We start from the raw sequence: 16,412 nt of genomic DNA, 5'->3' as shown, positions 1-16,412 counted from the left end.
TTGTAAATTTATATTACATCTTGGTGTTGGCCTGCCGTCGTTGATTTTGATGGGAATTATCTGTGCCTCTTGGATTTAGATGTCCATTTCTTTCCTCAGATTAGGGAAGTTTTCAGTTATAATTTTCTCAAATAAACCTTCTGCCCCTTTTCTCTGTCTTCTCCTGGGATTCCTATGATACAAATGTTATTAGGCTTGATGGAGTCACTGAATTCCCTGTCTACTTTTATGATCCAAGATTTTTCTTTTCCTCTTTTGTCAGCTTCATTATTTTCCATAATTCTGTCTTTTATATCACTTATTTGTTCCTCTGCTTCTTCCATCCTTGTGGTCATTATATCTATTTGGTTTCAAATCTCAGTTATTACATTTTTCATTTTTGCCTGATTGATGTTTAGGTCTTTCATCTGGCAAGGGACTCCTTGATGGCCTCCCTGCTTTTCTCAAGCCTAGCTAATATCCTTATGACTGTTGCTTTAAATTCTGGATCAGGCATATTACTTATATCTGTTTTGATTAGATACTGGCCATGACCTTTTCTTGTCCTTTCTTTTGGCATGAATTCCTCTATGTTGGCATTTTGTCTAGGCCTCTGCCTTCTTCTCTGTGTTAGGAAAGCCTCTTCTATTTCTTGCTTCTGAGTGTAATGGCTTTATGAAGAAAAGGTCATATAATGTCCAAGGCCTGGAGTTTCAGGAAGTGTCTCTGGTGTGTGCTGTGTGTGCCCTGCTGGTGTTATGGTTGCTCTATCCGTCAGGTCAGTTCTCTGCAGAGTTTCTCCTTGCCTCCAGTGGGGAGTGTTTGGTGAGTTGCAGCTGAGTGTGCTCAGGTCTGTTTGCTAAAAGAGACCTGATACTATTTCCACTAGAATTGAAGCTTGACAGAACCCTATGGTCAGTAGATGTGATTCATGTGGGGGTTTGTGTTGGTATTCTGGGGAAGGGACCTACTGTGCTGGTTCTTAGGCACACTTCCCTGAGAGAAGCAGTGCCAGCAGAGCACAGGGCAGTGGGACTTGGTGTAAGCAGGTTAGGCTGCCAGTATTGGCACTGTCGTGTTGACTGAAATCAGTTTATGCTGGGCGGGGGGCGGGGGGGTGGGGACTAGCCATCTCTTTTGTCCCTGGAGAGTGGAGTCTGTGCTTATTGCTTTTAGGGAAGCCCTTCCAGAGGAGTGAATAATTTCCCCTCATGCATCCTAGACATTTTTCAGATCACTGTTTTTATATTGTTTCTCTTTGGTTTGCTTACCTGCCTTGAGCAGGGCTCTATCTCATCCAAAGTGGCTAGCTATTAAAACTCCAAACTGTAGGCACCTGGTGTTATGATGACCTGAGCTGGTCTTCTGGGAGAGTGTCTCCTTGCACTGGGCCTGATGCAGATTTCACCCAGAAGGGCAGTTGCGTCCAAGTGCAGGGGCAGGGGGTTTGGAGCAAAGCTGGTTAAATAGCCAGGGTCTTGGCTAGCTGCACTCAGCAGGTGTCTCTGCGCCTATGTGAAGCGGGGAGAGAGAAGAGGGAAATGGTGCCCATCAGCTCCTTTGCCCTGGAGAGGCAATGCTACCTCTTTCAGATGCACTCCAAGAAGAGGGAACAGTCTTTCCTGTGAGTCTTAGATGAGCATCAGATTGCATGGTCTGCCCCCAGGGTTACCTTGCCTGCTTTTTCTCTCGGAGCAGAGAAGCATCTTTAGGGCTCTATCCCAGCTGTGTCATGGACTTCTAAAACTCCAGTCTTTAAGGCTCGCTGGTTGCAAAACTCATGAAAATCAGCCACTCAGGTTTTCCCAGCCAATGGCTTTGGGGAAGTGTTCTCCTTTACAATCCCCTGTGTGCTGCTTCTCTTTCTCTCTCGCTTTTCTCCACTATCATGGCTTTCTCCCTCTGCAGGATTCTTGATCTGTTTCTTCCCCCAAACCATATCTCTGCACTTCCTACCTTCCCTGATGTGGCCTCTTCTATCCCTCTAGTTGTGTAGTGCTGTCAGTCCTCAGGTTGATTTCTTTGCAGTATAAAACTTTTAAATGAGTCACATACTATATTTAATGTCTCCATCTTAAGTATATACTCTAATATTAGTGTTAAGGTATGCTTTATAGGGAATATATGTAATATATCAATGTTTATTATTGATCTGAGTTTCTCTAAGCAGAGCTATAAATAAGTTATTTTCCATCTCATTTGAAGCCATAATTTTAGGTGCTATTTTATATTAATGCTGAAATTCATTAAATTTGTCCTTAACAATCTAAGGTTTTCCTATTTTAGTGCTATGTGACAGAATTAGATTTCTAGCTCCAGGGTATTGAAAGGTGACAGCAAGGTTCTGTTGTATTTTTGCAATTCATTAAGTGTGTTTGGAAAAGAGATACCAGATGTTTAGATTAAGAAGATTTGGGCTTTTCCAATTTCTTTGTAGTCCTAAAGAAAAAAAAAGAAAAAATCTATATATTAGTTTAGAAATTCAACTTTCCAAATGTTTTTATAATTTTTTTCTTTTTTTGAATAGCAAAAATTTTATAGACATATGTTACATTACATTGGTCTGAATTTGGTAAGGTCAACCAGATATTTATTTTATGCATATGAAATACTATTTTTCAGATTATTAAATCATCATCTGTCTTTTTAATAATCTTTATCTGCAATTGAAAAATGACTTCCAAATTAATGATCAAAAGGAAGAGTTTCCTGGAAGGCCAGAGGATGTCATCAAAACAGAGAATTACTTTTGGGCTTTAAAGCTGACTAGAATTTTCTCTGCTGGATTTAGGACTTCTTTGGGAGCTGTGACCTCTTTGTGTCTTCCAGTATCTCCTTTTTTTTTTTTTTTTTTAACAGAAACGAAAATCTTTTTTCTTATTCAACAGTCTAGGAAAATTCTGGCACTTCAACTTTAATTTGCTTTCATTTTCTTTTCTTTTTTTTTTCTTTTTTCTTTTTTTTTATTGGAGTTCAATTTGCCAATATTTAGCATAACACCCAGTGCTCATCCCACCAAGTGCCCCCCTCAGTGCCCATCACCCTGTCACCCCAACCCCCTGCCCACCTCCCTTTCCACTACCCTTTGTTCATTTCCCAGAGTTAGGTGTCTCTCATGTTTTGTCACCCTCACTGATATTTTCACTCCTTTTCTCTCCTTTCCCTTTATTCCCTTTCACTAATTTTTATATTACCCAAATGAATGAGACCATATAATGTTTGTCCTTCTCCGATTGACTTATTTCACTCAGCATAATCCCCTCCAGTTTCATCTATGTTGAAGCAAATGGTGGGTATTTGTCTTTTCTAATGGCTGAGTAATATTCCATTGTATACACATAGTATCTCACTTTTGAGATCTTTTTTGTTTTATCACTGTATTTTTTTTCAAATAATTGCATTATAATTAAACTTTTGTTTCTGGGAATTCTCCACTTATTATTATTATTATTATTATTATTATTATTATTATTATTAGTTTTTCACCACTGTGTTTTGGAAGAGGATAGCTTAGTTTTTATATTTCATAGATTCACAAATGAAGAGAAATTTTGCTTCAGGATAGGCCATACCCAGAGTCTCACCTATAACTGACTCAGATGATGTGGATGAGAAGATGTGGAGTTCTTTGTTTTGATATTTAGATGAGATTTTGGATTTAGTGTTGATTTTAGAATGGTTTAAGTCTTTAGAGAATGCTGAGATGAGATGAGTATATTTTGCTTATAGATAGATAGAGAGACAGACATAAATTTGGGCATATCAGAGGTGGCCTATATTGTATTAAATTGTGTCTCTTTCAATTCATGTCCCTCTAGAATCTCAGAATGTGATCTTACTTGGAAATAGGGCCTTTACAGATGTAATTTGTTAAGATTGAGTCATACTGAATCATGATGGGCCCTAAGGACAGTGACTGGTATTCTTATAAAGCAAGCATGTGAAGACATAGACACATATATACACACAGAGGAGAAGGTCCTGTGAAGATGGAAGTGGAGATTGGTGGGAAACATCTATAAACCAGGGACTTCCTTTTTTTTTTTTTTTTTAAAGATTTATTTATTTATTTATTTATTTATTTATTTATTTATTTATTTATTTATGAATGATAGACAGAGAAAGAGAGAGTGAGAGGCAGAGACACAGGAGGAGAGAGAAGTAGGCTCCATGCTGGGAGCCTGACGTGGGATTCGATCCTGGGACTCCGGATCGCGCCCTGGGCCAAAGGCAGGTGCTAAACCGCTTAGCCACCCAGGGATCCCCAAACCAGGGACTTCCAAGCATCTCTAGAAACTACTAGAAGCAGGAAGAGGCAAAGAAGGATTCTTCCCTAGTATCTTCAGAGGGAGCATAGCCCTGCTTAATTTTAGACTCCTAGAGTCTATAACCTTGAAAGGAAATTTTTTCTTATCTTAAGCCACCCAATTTTTGGTACTTCATCATGTAGCCCTTGGGAACTAATGGGATTTTTTTTTAATTGATGGATCCTGATTTTATTTTATTTTATTTTATTTTATTTATTTTATTTTATTTTATTTATTATTTTATTATTTATTTATTTATTTATTTAATAATAAATTTATTTTTTATTGGTGTTCAATTTGCCAACATACAGAATAACACCCAGTGCTCATCCCGTCAAGTGCCCCCCTCTGTGCTCGTCACTCATTCACCCCCACCCCCCGGCCTCCTCCCCTTCCACCACCTCTAGTTCGTTTCCCAGAGTTAAGAGTCTTCATGTTCTGTCTCCCTTTCTGATATTTCCTACCCATTTCTTCTCCCTTCCCTTCTATTCCCTTTCACTATTTTTTATATTCCCCAAATGAATGAGACCATATAATGTTTGTCCTTCTCTGATTGACTTATTTCACTCAGCATAATACCCTCCAGTTCCATCCACGTTGATGCAAATGGTGGGTATTTGTCATTTCTAATGGCTGAGTAATATTCCATTGTATACATAAACCACATCTTCTTTATCCATTCAACTAATGGGATTTTGTACTCAGATGTATCAGGAATGACCAGGTAAACAGAAGTCCTTTTGGAATACATAAATATGAGATGATCATGCACTTACATACCAAATACAGCATAGATGACTAAATTCAGATAGTAATACTGCTAGCAAGTTGCTAGGTTTACATACTAAGTTTATATGTTTTCCACTATTTAAGGAATTGTGTTATTATAAAATAGTACCATTTTAGGGACCCAGGACCTAATTCAAAGAATTTCCCCAAGGATGTCTACCAAATATATTGTCATCAGGTAACTCCTAAAGGTGGCCTCAGATGTCTCCTCTAACTATGCCTAAATGTATCCTGTCAATTTGCTGCTGCTAAATTCACTGGATACTAATAATTTTATATTTTCATAAAGTCTGTGCATTATGATGCATACTTTATCCATAAAGAAAAAAACACTTAAAATTGAAATCCAAAAAAATTAAATAAACATGAAAAGGATAGATATAATTGAACATTTCTTATAAACAGGAACTATTATGGAGCAGATATGATTAAAAATTTTTTTTAGGGATGGCTAAAACCCCTAGGTGGCTCAGTCAGTTAAGCATCTGCCTTCAGCTCAGGTCATGATCCTGGGGTCCTGGGATCAATCCCCACATTGGGCTCCCTGCTTAGGAGGAGTCTGCTTCTCCCTCTCCTTTTATCCCTCCCTTCAGCTTGTGCTTTCTATTTCATGCTCTCTCTCTCTCTCTCAAATAAATAAAATCTTTAAAAAAATTTCTTTTAATAATACCATGAAGCTAACCAATAAGAGTTAGGTTTGAGAGGGCTCATTCTTACTTTTTTCTGGTTGATGTTTTGAGATAAATTATCATCTCACTTCATGACTTATCAGAGACATTGTTTCTTCCAGGATGCTATCTTTGAACTTCAAGTACAGATGTTTGTCCCACAGCTAGTGGCTAGCTCCCCAGTCCTTTTTCATATCTCTTACTATAGTGTAATCATGTGTTTATGTAATTGTCTTCTCTACTTGACACTCAGCCCCTAAGAAAGTTGACTGAATTAGCTGGGTTGTGTTTTTTTGTTTTTTGTTTGTTCCAGGACTGAACATTCTTTATCTTTAAAAACAGCTTTGACAGATTAACTGACACACAGTAAAGTGCATATATTTAAAGTGTACAATCTAATAAGTTTTGACATACCCATTGGGCCATCACCACAAAAGAGCGAACATAGCCATCAGCCCCACAAGTTTCCTCAGGTAGATGGGATGGATGTAAATAAAACTTTAGAAGAGAAATTGATTCTAGAGAACTTAAGAATCCTGAACAAGAATGCTGGTGGGTAGAAGTTAACAGTTTGTAGCAGTTAGATCAGAAACATCAGGCAGGACATGGAGGTAGCTTTTTAAGACTCATCCTGGCTTATTGAAATCCTCTCCCTGCATCACGTCTGCTCAAGAAATGGTGCCTTTGATGTCAACCTTAGTGAGTTTGGAACTCAGTAAAAAGCAATAAAAGCCAATACTATAGTTTATTCATTCTAAGTTTATATCTTAATTCTTTGAAATGAAGATACATCTTGCAATCAGTAATGTTTCCTAGTTTAATTAACATTTTCTTTTAATCCAGTATATAAAGTAATAGTGAATCTTAATATTCATTTTGTCTTGTACAAAGTCTGCTTCTTTGTGGCTAAGTCAGAGACAGAAAGCCCATTATATTTTCTCTTAGTTTACAGTTTGCTCCTAAGCCACTCATGGTTCTGTTTTTTTGTTTAGTCTCCTGAAGTTTAAATTGTGGGCTTGTTTCCATAGGATGCAGTGAAAGTCAGTTGGAAAGATACGGAAAGTCAAGAACCACTGATGCTAAAAGATGACCTGATGTACCTATAAGATGTTACTCTCTCCAAAAATAAATTTAAACCATTTTGGGAGTGCCTGGGTGGTATAGTCATTTAAGCATGTAACTCTTGATTTTGGTATAGGTCATGATCTCAGGGTTCTGAGATCTAGCCCTGCATGAGTATGTGGAGTCTGCTTCAGATTTTCTCTCTTCCCTTTGCTCTTCCCCCTTTTTGCTTTCTCTTTCTAAACAAACAAACAAACAAACAAACAAACAAACAATTTTTGAAATTTGTACAAGTCATTGTGTAAAGAAAGACTTGTTTCAGGGTCCCACCAAAAATAAGCATATATATGGGACCAGAGAAGAACTACTCAAAAGACAGCAAGGAGAACATGAAAAATAAACCTTATTATAAATTTAATCTGGACTCACACTGTCAAAGTAGAGGTATAGATCAGAAATTTTATTCTGTTATTATTGTTGAGTTTGTATATTTGGGGATGCTACTCATTGGGTCTACTGGTGTGTTGCCTGGCAAGTCCCAAATACTTGTTGGATTTAAATGGAAATCCAGTAGTGAAGAAGTGATATTGATCACATGACTGACAGGCTGTCCTGATGATGTAAAGATGGAATTTGCTGTGTTTCAACTAATCACAATCTGGGTTTTTGTTTTTTGTTTTTTGTTTTTTTTTTACTTGCTCTTTGAGATTAGAAATGCACTTTTATTGGACATGGAGACTACATCCATTTCTCTGGATCAGAATTATGTCAACCAAGGACCTAGGGCCAAATTGTTAATGAACAATGAGAAGGATGACTGTCAATGGACTAACCTGTTCATGTTGGCACAACTAAACATTCTCTTTTTTTTTATTTTTTTATTTTTTTTTTAAACATTCTCTTATTTTAGGCAGAGCTACATGGGAAACTAAATTAGAATCAGAAGACTACTTGATGAGGACAGAATCATTACAAGTAGAGTTAATTGTGTGATAAATAATAGAAATGGAATGCATAAATCAGTGTTGAGGAAACCTCCTCTCTGTGTTGAGTGTTCAAAAACCAGTCTCTCGTATTTAAGCTTCTTTTACCTGTAGTTCAAAACTGACAATCGCTGTACATTTTATTTCCACGTCTTTTTTAGGCTACTGTATAATTGGTTATGTTGATTCAAGTTGACTCAATTATCATTATATGCCTATCTTAATTGCTGTGTTTATGTACCAAACTCTGCAGTCATATATCACAGACAGTATCTTGTCTGAGTTAATATTTTGATTTACTCTTGCATTTGAATCACCATTTCTAGTCTGCATTTGTGACTGCGTAGGTTTACAGGTTTATAGGTATTTACTTATTTATTTATTTTTTAAAAAGATTTTATTTATTTATTCATGAGAGGAGAAAGAGAGAGAGAGAGAGGCCGAGACACAGGCAGAGGGAGAAGCAGGCTCCATGCAGAGAGCCTGACGTGGGACTCGATCCTGGGTCTCCAGGATCACACCCTGAGTTGTAGGCGGCGCTAAGCCGCTGAGCCACCGGGGCTGCCCAGGTTTATAGGTATTTAGATACTTAATATTTTAGTAGTATATATTTCAGATTATGATCTAATTCTTGAATAGGGAGACACTTTATCATTATCCTTATGCACTGTCATAGACATCACATTTCAAGATGCCTCCATCTCCAAATATTACAAGACTTTGAAAGTGTTTCTGGATTTTATGTAGGCCATGTGAAAAAAGGAGATTGAAGAGGCTCAAAAACAATGGTTTTGGCAGTTTCCTTGAAGCAAGTTTCAGTGTTCATGTGCAATCAGAGTTGACTTAAAAGTAAGGTGGCTGCATCAAATCTTTCTTGAATATCCGTGTTTCCTCCATTATAGTCACTGTGACAGACTTATTAATCTCTTTATCTTCCTTTTTTGTTTCACTTTTTTCTCCTATCAATAATGAAGAATGAATCTCAATTCATGCAAATGAATATTACTATACAGATAAGTGTAGCTGACAGTCACTGAATGCTAATTTTATTATTCAGATTTAGCATGTGCATAAATTAAGTCGTGTTGTTCAAGTTTCTTTATACAATTGTTATAAAATGAATAGTTCTTAAGCTAAAGTCATTCTCTTACTAACTTTGTTTTTACACTTCTTTATAAATATACCTATGAAGATTATTTCCCTTTCCTATTTTTTAGAAAGGAAGAATTATAAGTAGAGAGTTAACAATGGGGAGGATGTGCGTTCATTTGCATGAAATTATTGTTAAGGGAAAAATTACTATACAAGTATTGTAATGTTGAGATAGCATGCAATACATAATAATTATGTTATTATACTTTAAATCTTCTATTATTGGTCATAATTGTCAGTTTATGAGTAACCTTTGAGGAAAAATGAGTTAAAGGAAATGGGTAGAGAGCAGACCAGTGAGGAATCTTACCAGAGAGGTAATAGTTATGGTAGAGACTGATGAAATTTTAACCAAACCATGCTTCCTCTTCTTGACCACACAATTAAACTCCATTTCCCAGTTTCCCTTGCACTCAGGTATAGCCTGAATGTTGGAGATCTATCCATTGTCATAAGAGGAGAAGTGACAAGCTCCATTTCCTGGTTTGGCATGTGGAACTCTGACACAATCCTCTAACCTCTATTACTAACCATCTTGGCACAGCTTGGCCCATTGGCCTTGGATATCACATTTTGGATATATGGAGTCACAGAAAGGAAAGATTCTGACTCCCTGCATTGATGTTTAGATGAAAGTTCTTGATTCTCAGAAAAAATAAATAAATTGGGCTTTATATGAACAAGAAATAAACTATTGGGGCAGCTCTAGTGGCTCAATGGTTTAGCCCCGCCTTCAGCCCAGGGCATGATCCTGGAGACTGGGGAATCGAGTCCCACCTCAGGCTCCCTGCCTGGAGCCTGCTTCTCCCTCTGCCTGTGTCTCTGACTCTCTCTCTCTCTCTCTCTCTTTGTATGTCTCTCATGAATAAATAAATAAAATCTTAAAAAAAGAAATAACCTATTGTGTTTGAGTCATCCTACATTTTTGAGTTTGTTACTGTAGCTGGTATAACTTTAATGCAACTCGAAACAAAGAATTTCTTGATAATCCTCTCATAATTTTTAGAGTGCTATTTATAATCCATCAAAACTGTACATAGCCTTAAAAAGATGTCATTATACTTTTTAAAAAAAAATCATGGTGCCTGGGTGGCTCAGTCAGTTAAACATCTGACTCTTTGATTTCAGCTCAGGTCATGATCTCAGGGTTGTGAGACAGAGCCCCACTTAAGATTCTCTCTTTCCTTCTCCCTCTGCCAGTCCCCTTCCCTCTAAAAAAATGTATGAAGGGCTCTATTACAAGGACAAAAGCAGTTATTATTAGTTGGGACTCTGTTATTAGTAAGTGACCATAAAAATCAGGAATTCCTTGACATATTAAGGGTATTTAAAATTGTTTAGGGCAGCCCCGGTGGCACAGTGGTTTGGTGCCGCCTGCAGCCTGGGGTGTGATCCTGGAGACCCGGGATCGAGTCCCACATCAGGCTCCCTGCATGGAGCCTGCTTCTCCCTCTGCCTGTGTCTCTGCCTCTCTCTCTGTGTTTATGAATAAATAAATAAAATCTTTAAAAAAATAAATAAAACTGTTTAGACACAAAAGTCGTAAGTCTTTAATTTTATTGTACACATTGACTCCTAATAAAGAAAAAAACCCCTCTAACACCATGAGAAGCATCTTGGTATCTTCATTGTTGGTGTTGTGTTTGGATTGCACATGTTTTGTTCATATGCAGTGGTATGTGCAAAATTTCCTTCCTTCCACTTCAGTATGCTAGGACAGGATGATTGGAATACAGCCATTTTGAAGCAAACGTGTTTTCTGCCCACAAAGACTAAGTTTATCATTAAGAAAAATAACCTCATAATTGACTAATTACATTGATATGTACTGTACAGATTACATAGTACTGAGTGAACATAGCATGAGGGATTTCACATAAAAAAGGGGATTGGGATAATTAGAGAAGTCTCCTATGAGAAAGTAACATGACAGTTGAGAACTAAAGAATGAGTATGACCTATCAAAGTAAGTAAGTAAATAAGCAAGGGAAATGGACATAGGACATTCAAAGAATCAGGAAGGCAGAAGGATAGGAGAACAGAAGTCATGCACTGGAGGATGTGAAGAGAGGCTGCAGAAGGAGAGAAGCAGTGGATGAAGCAGGGGCTTCTTAGGTGTGCTGAGGAATTGAACTGTATATCAGCAGTAACAAGATACTGTGTATTTATAAGTAGATTGACAGAGATTCATAATTTAAAGTGATTGCTCTGACTCCAGTGAGGTGAAGGATCTAGAGAAGGGAAATAATGATGCGTGGAGTCTAGTTGGGAAGTGAGGTGGATAGTCCAACTGAGAGAATGATAGGGAGTTACTGTACTGAGTGATGGCAGTGTATGTGGAGACCTGAGGACCAGTTTCAAAGGTCTTCAGGAGAAAGAATTATCAACATCTGTGAATAATTGGAATTGAAGGTGAGAGAAAAGTCAAATATAATTTCCTGATTTCTGAGTTTTGTCATTGGTTAGATGACATGATACTTTATACCAAAATAGAGAACACTGGAAAAAGAACAGAAGGAAAGATAACGAGTTTATTTTTGGATGTATTGAATTTGGAACTATGAAATAGTTAAGTGGCTTGTTTAAGTATTTATATCCTTACCTAATGTGTGTCCATAATTAGGCAGTTGGGTTAAGAGTCTAAGATTCAGAAGATAGATCTGGGCCAGAGATGTTAGAATTTAATGGGTTCTTAGAAATGCTTTTGTCCAACCCCATTTTTGTTTTGTTTTGTTTGGCTTAAAGCAAAGAAATTTTTGTTTTACAATTGTGGAGGCTATAAGTCTAAAATCAAGGTGTCAGTAGGGGCATGGTCCCTCTAAAACCTGGAGACAAGTAGACTTTTTTGCCTTTCCTAGTTTCTGGTGTCCTCAGGAATTCCTTGGCTTGTAGCAGCAAACTACAATTACCCTGTTTCTGAATAAGGCTGCCTTTGGGGCACTGGGCAATCCCATTATTTTATAAATGAAGAAAGTTAATCTTGGCAGCATGTATTCATAGAGTACTTTATTGTTTACATAGCACTTTATATCATCTCATTTATTCTTTACAACTTATCTGAGGAGTTATTATCTCCATATATGTCATTGAGAAGTCTAAGACAGAGGTCAACATTTTTAAGGCTTCCTACTACTTTGAACCTACTACAGTGAACCCTTCTGCAGAAGATTAAAGTGACTTACAAACAATGGCAGGTAAAGATATTGCACGAGCAGGGACAGAGATTTGGCTGGTTTTGCAAGGTCCTTTGCTTCATGGCCTTTTTATCATAAAGTTTTAGTGAAATTGCTGAGTAGAACAAGGGAAAAATAATGGAACTTGTTAACCTACTCTTGAGACCAAGTAACCTCACCTCTAATTCATGGGACATGTCTAATAGAAGGCTCAGCCTGCATAGCTACTTTCCCATTGGCGAAAAGAGGTAAGAGGTGTATTTTAATCTCCTCAGCAGTTTTGGCATAATAACATAAACTGGGTGGCTTATAAACAATAGCCATTTATTTGTTTCCAGATCTAGATGCTGGGAAGTCCAAGATCAAGATGCTGGCCTATTTGTTTCTGGGGAAGATCTGCTTCCTGGTTCATAGATGCCATATTCTTCCTGTGTCCTTACATATTGGAGAGTGCAAAGATACTCTCTTGCAAGATTCTTTTATTAGGACACTAATCCCATTCATGAAGGCTCCACCTTCATGACCTAATCACTTTCTAAAGGTCTCACCTTCAAATACTATCACAATGGGTGTTACGACTTAACATATGAATTTGGGGACAGGCAGGGCAGGGGAACTACACAATTCAATCTGTAGCGAGGTAGAGACAAGTACAGAAGCTTTCTTCCTCAAGAGTAGAAGACTCAGCTGGCATTCTCGTCTCTGTGATCCAAGGTGAAGACATGAGGGGAGGGGAGTTCTTCCCTATAACAATGTCTCTAAATTACAGAATCGGATACTTAACTTCCATATCTAGAATACAGAATGACATATCTTTAAACCCAATTCTTAAAGGGAAAGGAATAACTCTTTAAAATTATTATACCCAGTAACTGTGGGCTTTTTGTCCCTGAAAACCTTAAAAATAGGAAAGACCTCATAGGCAAAGGGAAGAACTGGGGAATCCTATGAGGATTGTTTCTGCCCAGTGATGATGCTAAGATTGTGGAATATTGTGTTGAGATTTACAAGTATACTATAAACACTGTAGTTGCTTAGATTCTTTGCTATTTTAAGTGGCTTCCAGTGGAGAAAAATTTGTCCTGTGTGAATAATCTGGAATTTCTAAAATTGTTTCATTTTCTTTGAATATTAGCAGCCCTATTGTAGTATTTCAATTTAAAACTCTTGAACTCATCCAATCAAGAACCATTGACTTTTGCATGTAAACTAGAATCTATTTTACCCAATAGTAGTGCTGATTTTTATTTTCTTAAAAAAATCATATTTTGGTTCAGATATGTTGAAGAGTCTCCCTAAGAAAAAAAATGGAAGCATCTATACAAAGAAGCAGATTAAGAGCATCTTTGAAAAGCTCATATCATTTAGTACTAATTTACTTGAAGAAGCAACTATAAACTTCTGAAATTCATGCAGACTCAGTGTGACTACCATGTCAGAGAGAAATTTATACAATATCTTAGTGAGAAAACATCTTTATTGGGAGCTATTAGAGACTCTTCTAGCCTGATTATATGTGTTAAGTCTAATAATGATTTAACAATTCTAATCTTAGTCACAAGTAAGTGACCATGATATATCAGCAAGTTCTTATATCTTTTGAATCATCAAAGGACATTTGAAATACAGTATCTCTTGCCACTCCTCTTCTTTTTAGGAAGAAGAAAATACATTCCATAACAGTTAGCCTCAGCTAGGGTTCATTACTGGTTCATTGCATATTTCCCCACTGTTTTTTAGATACTAATTTTACTAGAAACAATTGTCCTTAAATAGTAAAACTGTCATTATGCTATATGTGAGTTTAGGAAAACTATCAAAATTAACTTGGCTCTGTTAGATTTCAAGCACTTAGTTACTATATAATGAAAGGCAAGGGATGTTAGAGAAAATTAAAAATGCACCCCAAACTGATATTGTAATTTGTAAGGCTACAAAATGATACTCTTATGAAATATGTGATGCTAAAATACTGAAGTAAGAAAGAATTGTTGATAGATTTTTTGAGGCTATTAAAACTATTAAAAATGCAACTAATCAGTTTCAGAGTCTGAGGAACTGCTAAAATTGGTATGATGCCAGAAAGAGCATGCCTTTTCTAAAAAGTTCTTTTGGTAAGAATTAAGCAAGTAAATAGAGGCATTAAATTTTTAGTGTAGAGTCTGAAGCTTTGGTAGGCAAAATAACTACTGGAGGAATTTATACAAATTCAAGATTTTGGCTTAATTTCCTCCCTCCTTCCAGAGATTCAGATTCTCTAGGTCTAGAGTGGGGCCTGGAATCCAGCCTTTTAAAAAATGAAGCATCCTTGCATTATCACAATGCAAGTGGACATGGGACTGCTTTAGTATCGATTAAAAGTCAATTTCTTGGCAATTTGGATAAATCTCAATATCATAGTATTGATAAAAAGAATCCAGTTTGAAATTAGTATGTGCTGTATTATACCTTTTTATAAGTTCAAAACAAGCACAATTGACTTGTATCCTGTTAGAAGGCAGAATAGTGATTATCTTTCCTGAGGGACTGTGGATATAAAGGGCATGAGGGGACCCTCTGGGTGTTGGTAATATTTTATTTCTTTTTTTTTTTTTAATATTTTATTTCTTGAAATGTGCTGATACTATAAGTGTTTTTATTTGTGAGCAGTGTACCTTCTATATGTATGTTACACTTCAGTTAAACACCAGTTAATTGCCTGAGTGCCTGTAGTCTTACATACAAGAATCTCAGAATATACACTTTCTTCTGAAAGACAAGTCAATATTTTTAAATAGCTGGACCACCAGCCATGGTCTGTGATCAATTAGATATAATAATAATGCAAACAATAAATTTAGAACTAATGCAATTGGCTGACTAAACTAAACTTGACTTAAAAAAATCCAGTGTTACAGTATTTTTTAATTTATGGCCCTGGTATTTTTTAATTTAAAGTTGAGTATATTAAAAAAAAACTGGTTAAAAGATTCCACCAACTATTGAAAGTGATGCCCTTGTAAGTGCATTGTTATTTTATTGCTTTTCAAGATATTTTTCTTTGCAACATATGTGATGTTGTGGTCATTTTTCTTTGCTGTGCATGCAGCTATGATTTTCTTTGAATTTTCTAGTTTTTTTATTAGAAAAGAGGAATTATAAAGTTTTTATGAAGTCAAATACATTTTCTGATCCTTTCATTTGTTCCTCCTATTTTCCTTTGCACCTTTAACATGAGAATTGTCTTCCTCATCAAACATCTATCAAGGATTCTCATCTCTTTAGTCTCTATCATGTCATCCTTTTTATTTGTTTACCTATAGATGTCAGGCACAGTTTAAATCTTTTACATGTTCAGTGGGACATCCTGAAACCCATTCCTGCAGCATTTGTTGAACTTCTCCCATACGCTTGTTTCCTTGTGGAGATGTCTATGTAAGGTTTACAGAGATGCATGTGGATCATGTCTTTAGGGCCACATACCAGAGAAGTCTGGAAATGCAAAGCTGAGGAGCAAGCTGCAATGCTCTGCTTAAAAAGTCATCTAGGCTACCAGGAAACTTGAGAGGAAAGGGTGTGAAAGGTTAGACAGAAAGAAGCAGAAGCCAGAGAAGGTTGATTAGAAAGGAAAGCATTTCTTAAGTGGGAAAACTGGAGAAACTGAACATGTTCAGCCTGAAGAAGACAGAATGAATGGGTACATAATAACTACTTTCAAATATTTTGAGAATGTTATGTAGAAGATGCATTAATTTTTTCTGCTGCTAAGAACATTGATTAGAAACATTGAAAATTCATGGTAGAATAATTTTGATCCAATATGAGAAGGTTTTTCTTGAAATTAGAAGCATTTAACTGTGAGGAGTGATCTCTGTGGTGGTTAAGTGCCCCACTACTGGAAGAAGTAAGACATTATTTAGATTACGAGTAGTGAGCAATGTTGTGGAGGGAGTTATTTAATAAAAGGCTGAACTATATGCATTTGTGTCCTTTCCAATCCTTAGATTCTGTGATTCCATGAGGAATAGTACAGATGTAGTTATTAATGAAAAGCAATCATAATCACCCCATTCACACCTACTCTCATTCTCTCCACAAAAAATTAATCTGACTAAATCATTTACAAGAGGAATCTGATTAACCTCTGTAATTTAATGTGATATGAACAATACTATTCAAGGTAGAATTTAAAAGATAAAGAGACAATAAGCAATGACAAGATTAATATTTTTGATTGAAATGTCACAAATAGAAGATAGTATATTCCACTGTAATCATGAATGGTTTTTAAACATTTGATTATAAATGTAAATATTCCCT

The sequence above is a fragment of the Canis lupus genome, chromosome 3, assembly GCF_003254725.2.
Source record: "Canis lupus dingo isolate Sandy chromosome 3, ASM325472v2, whole genome shotgun sequence".
NCBI lineage: Eukaryota > Metazoa > Chordata > Mammalia > Carnivora > Canidae > Canis > Canis lupus.
Note: the sequence above shows the minus strand (reverse complement) of the source record.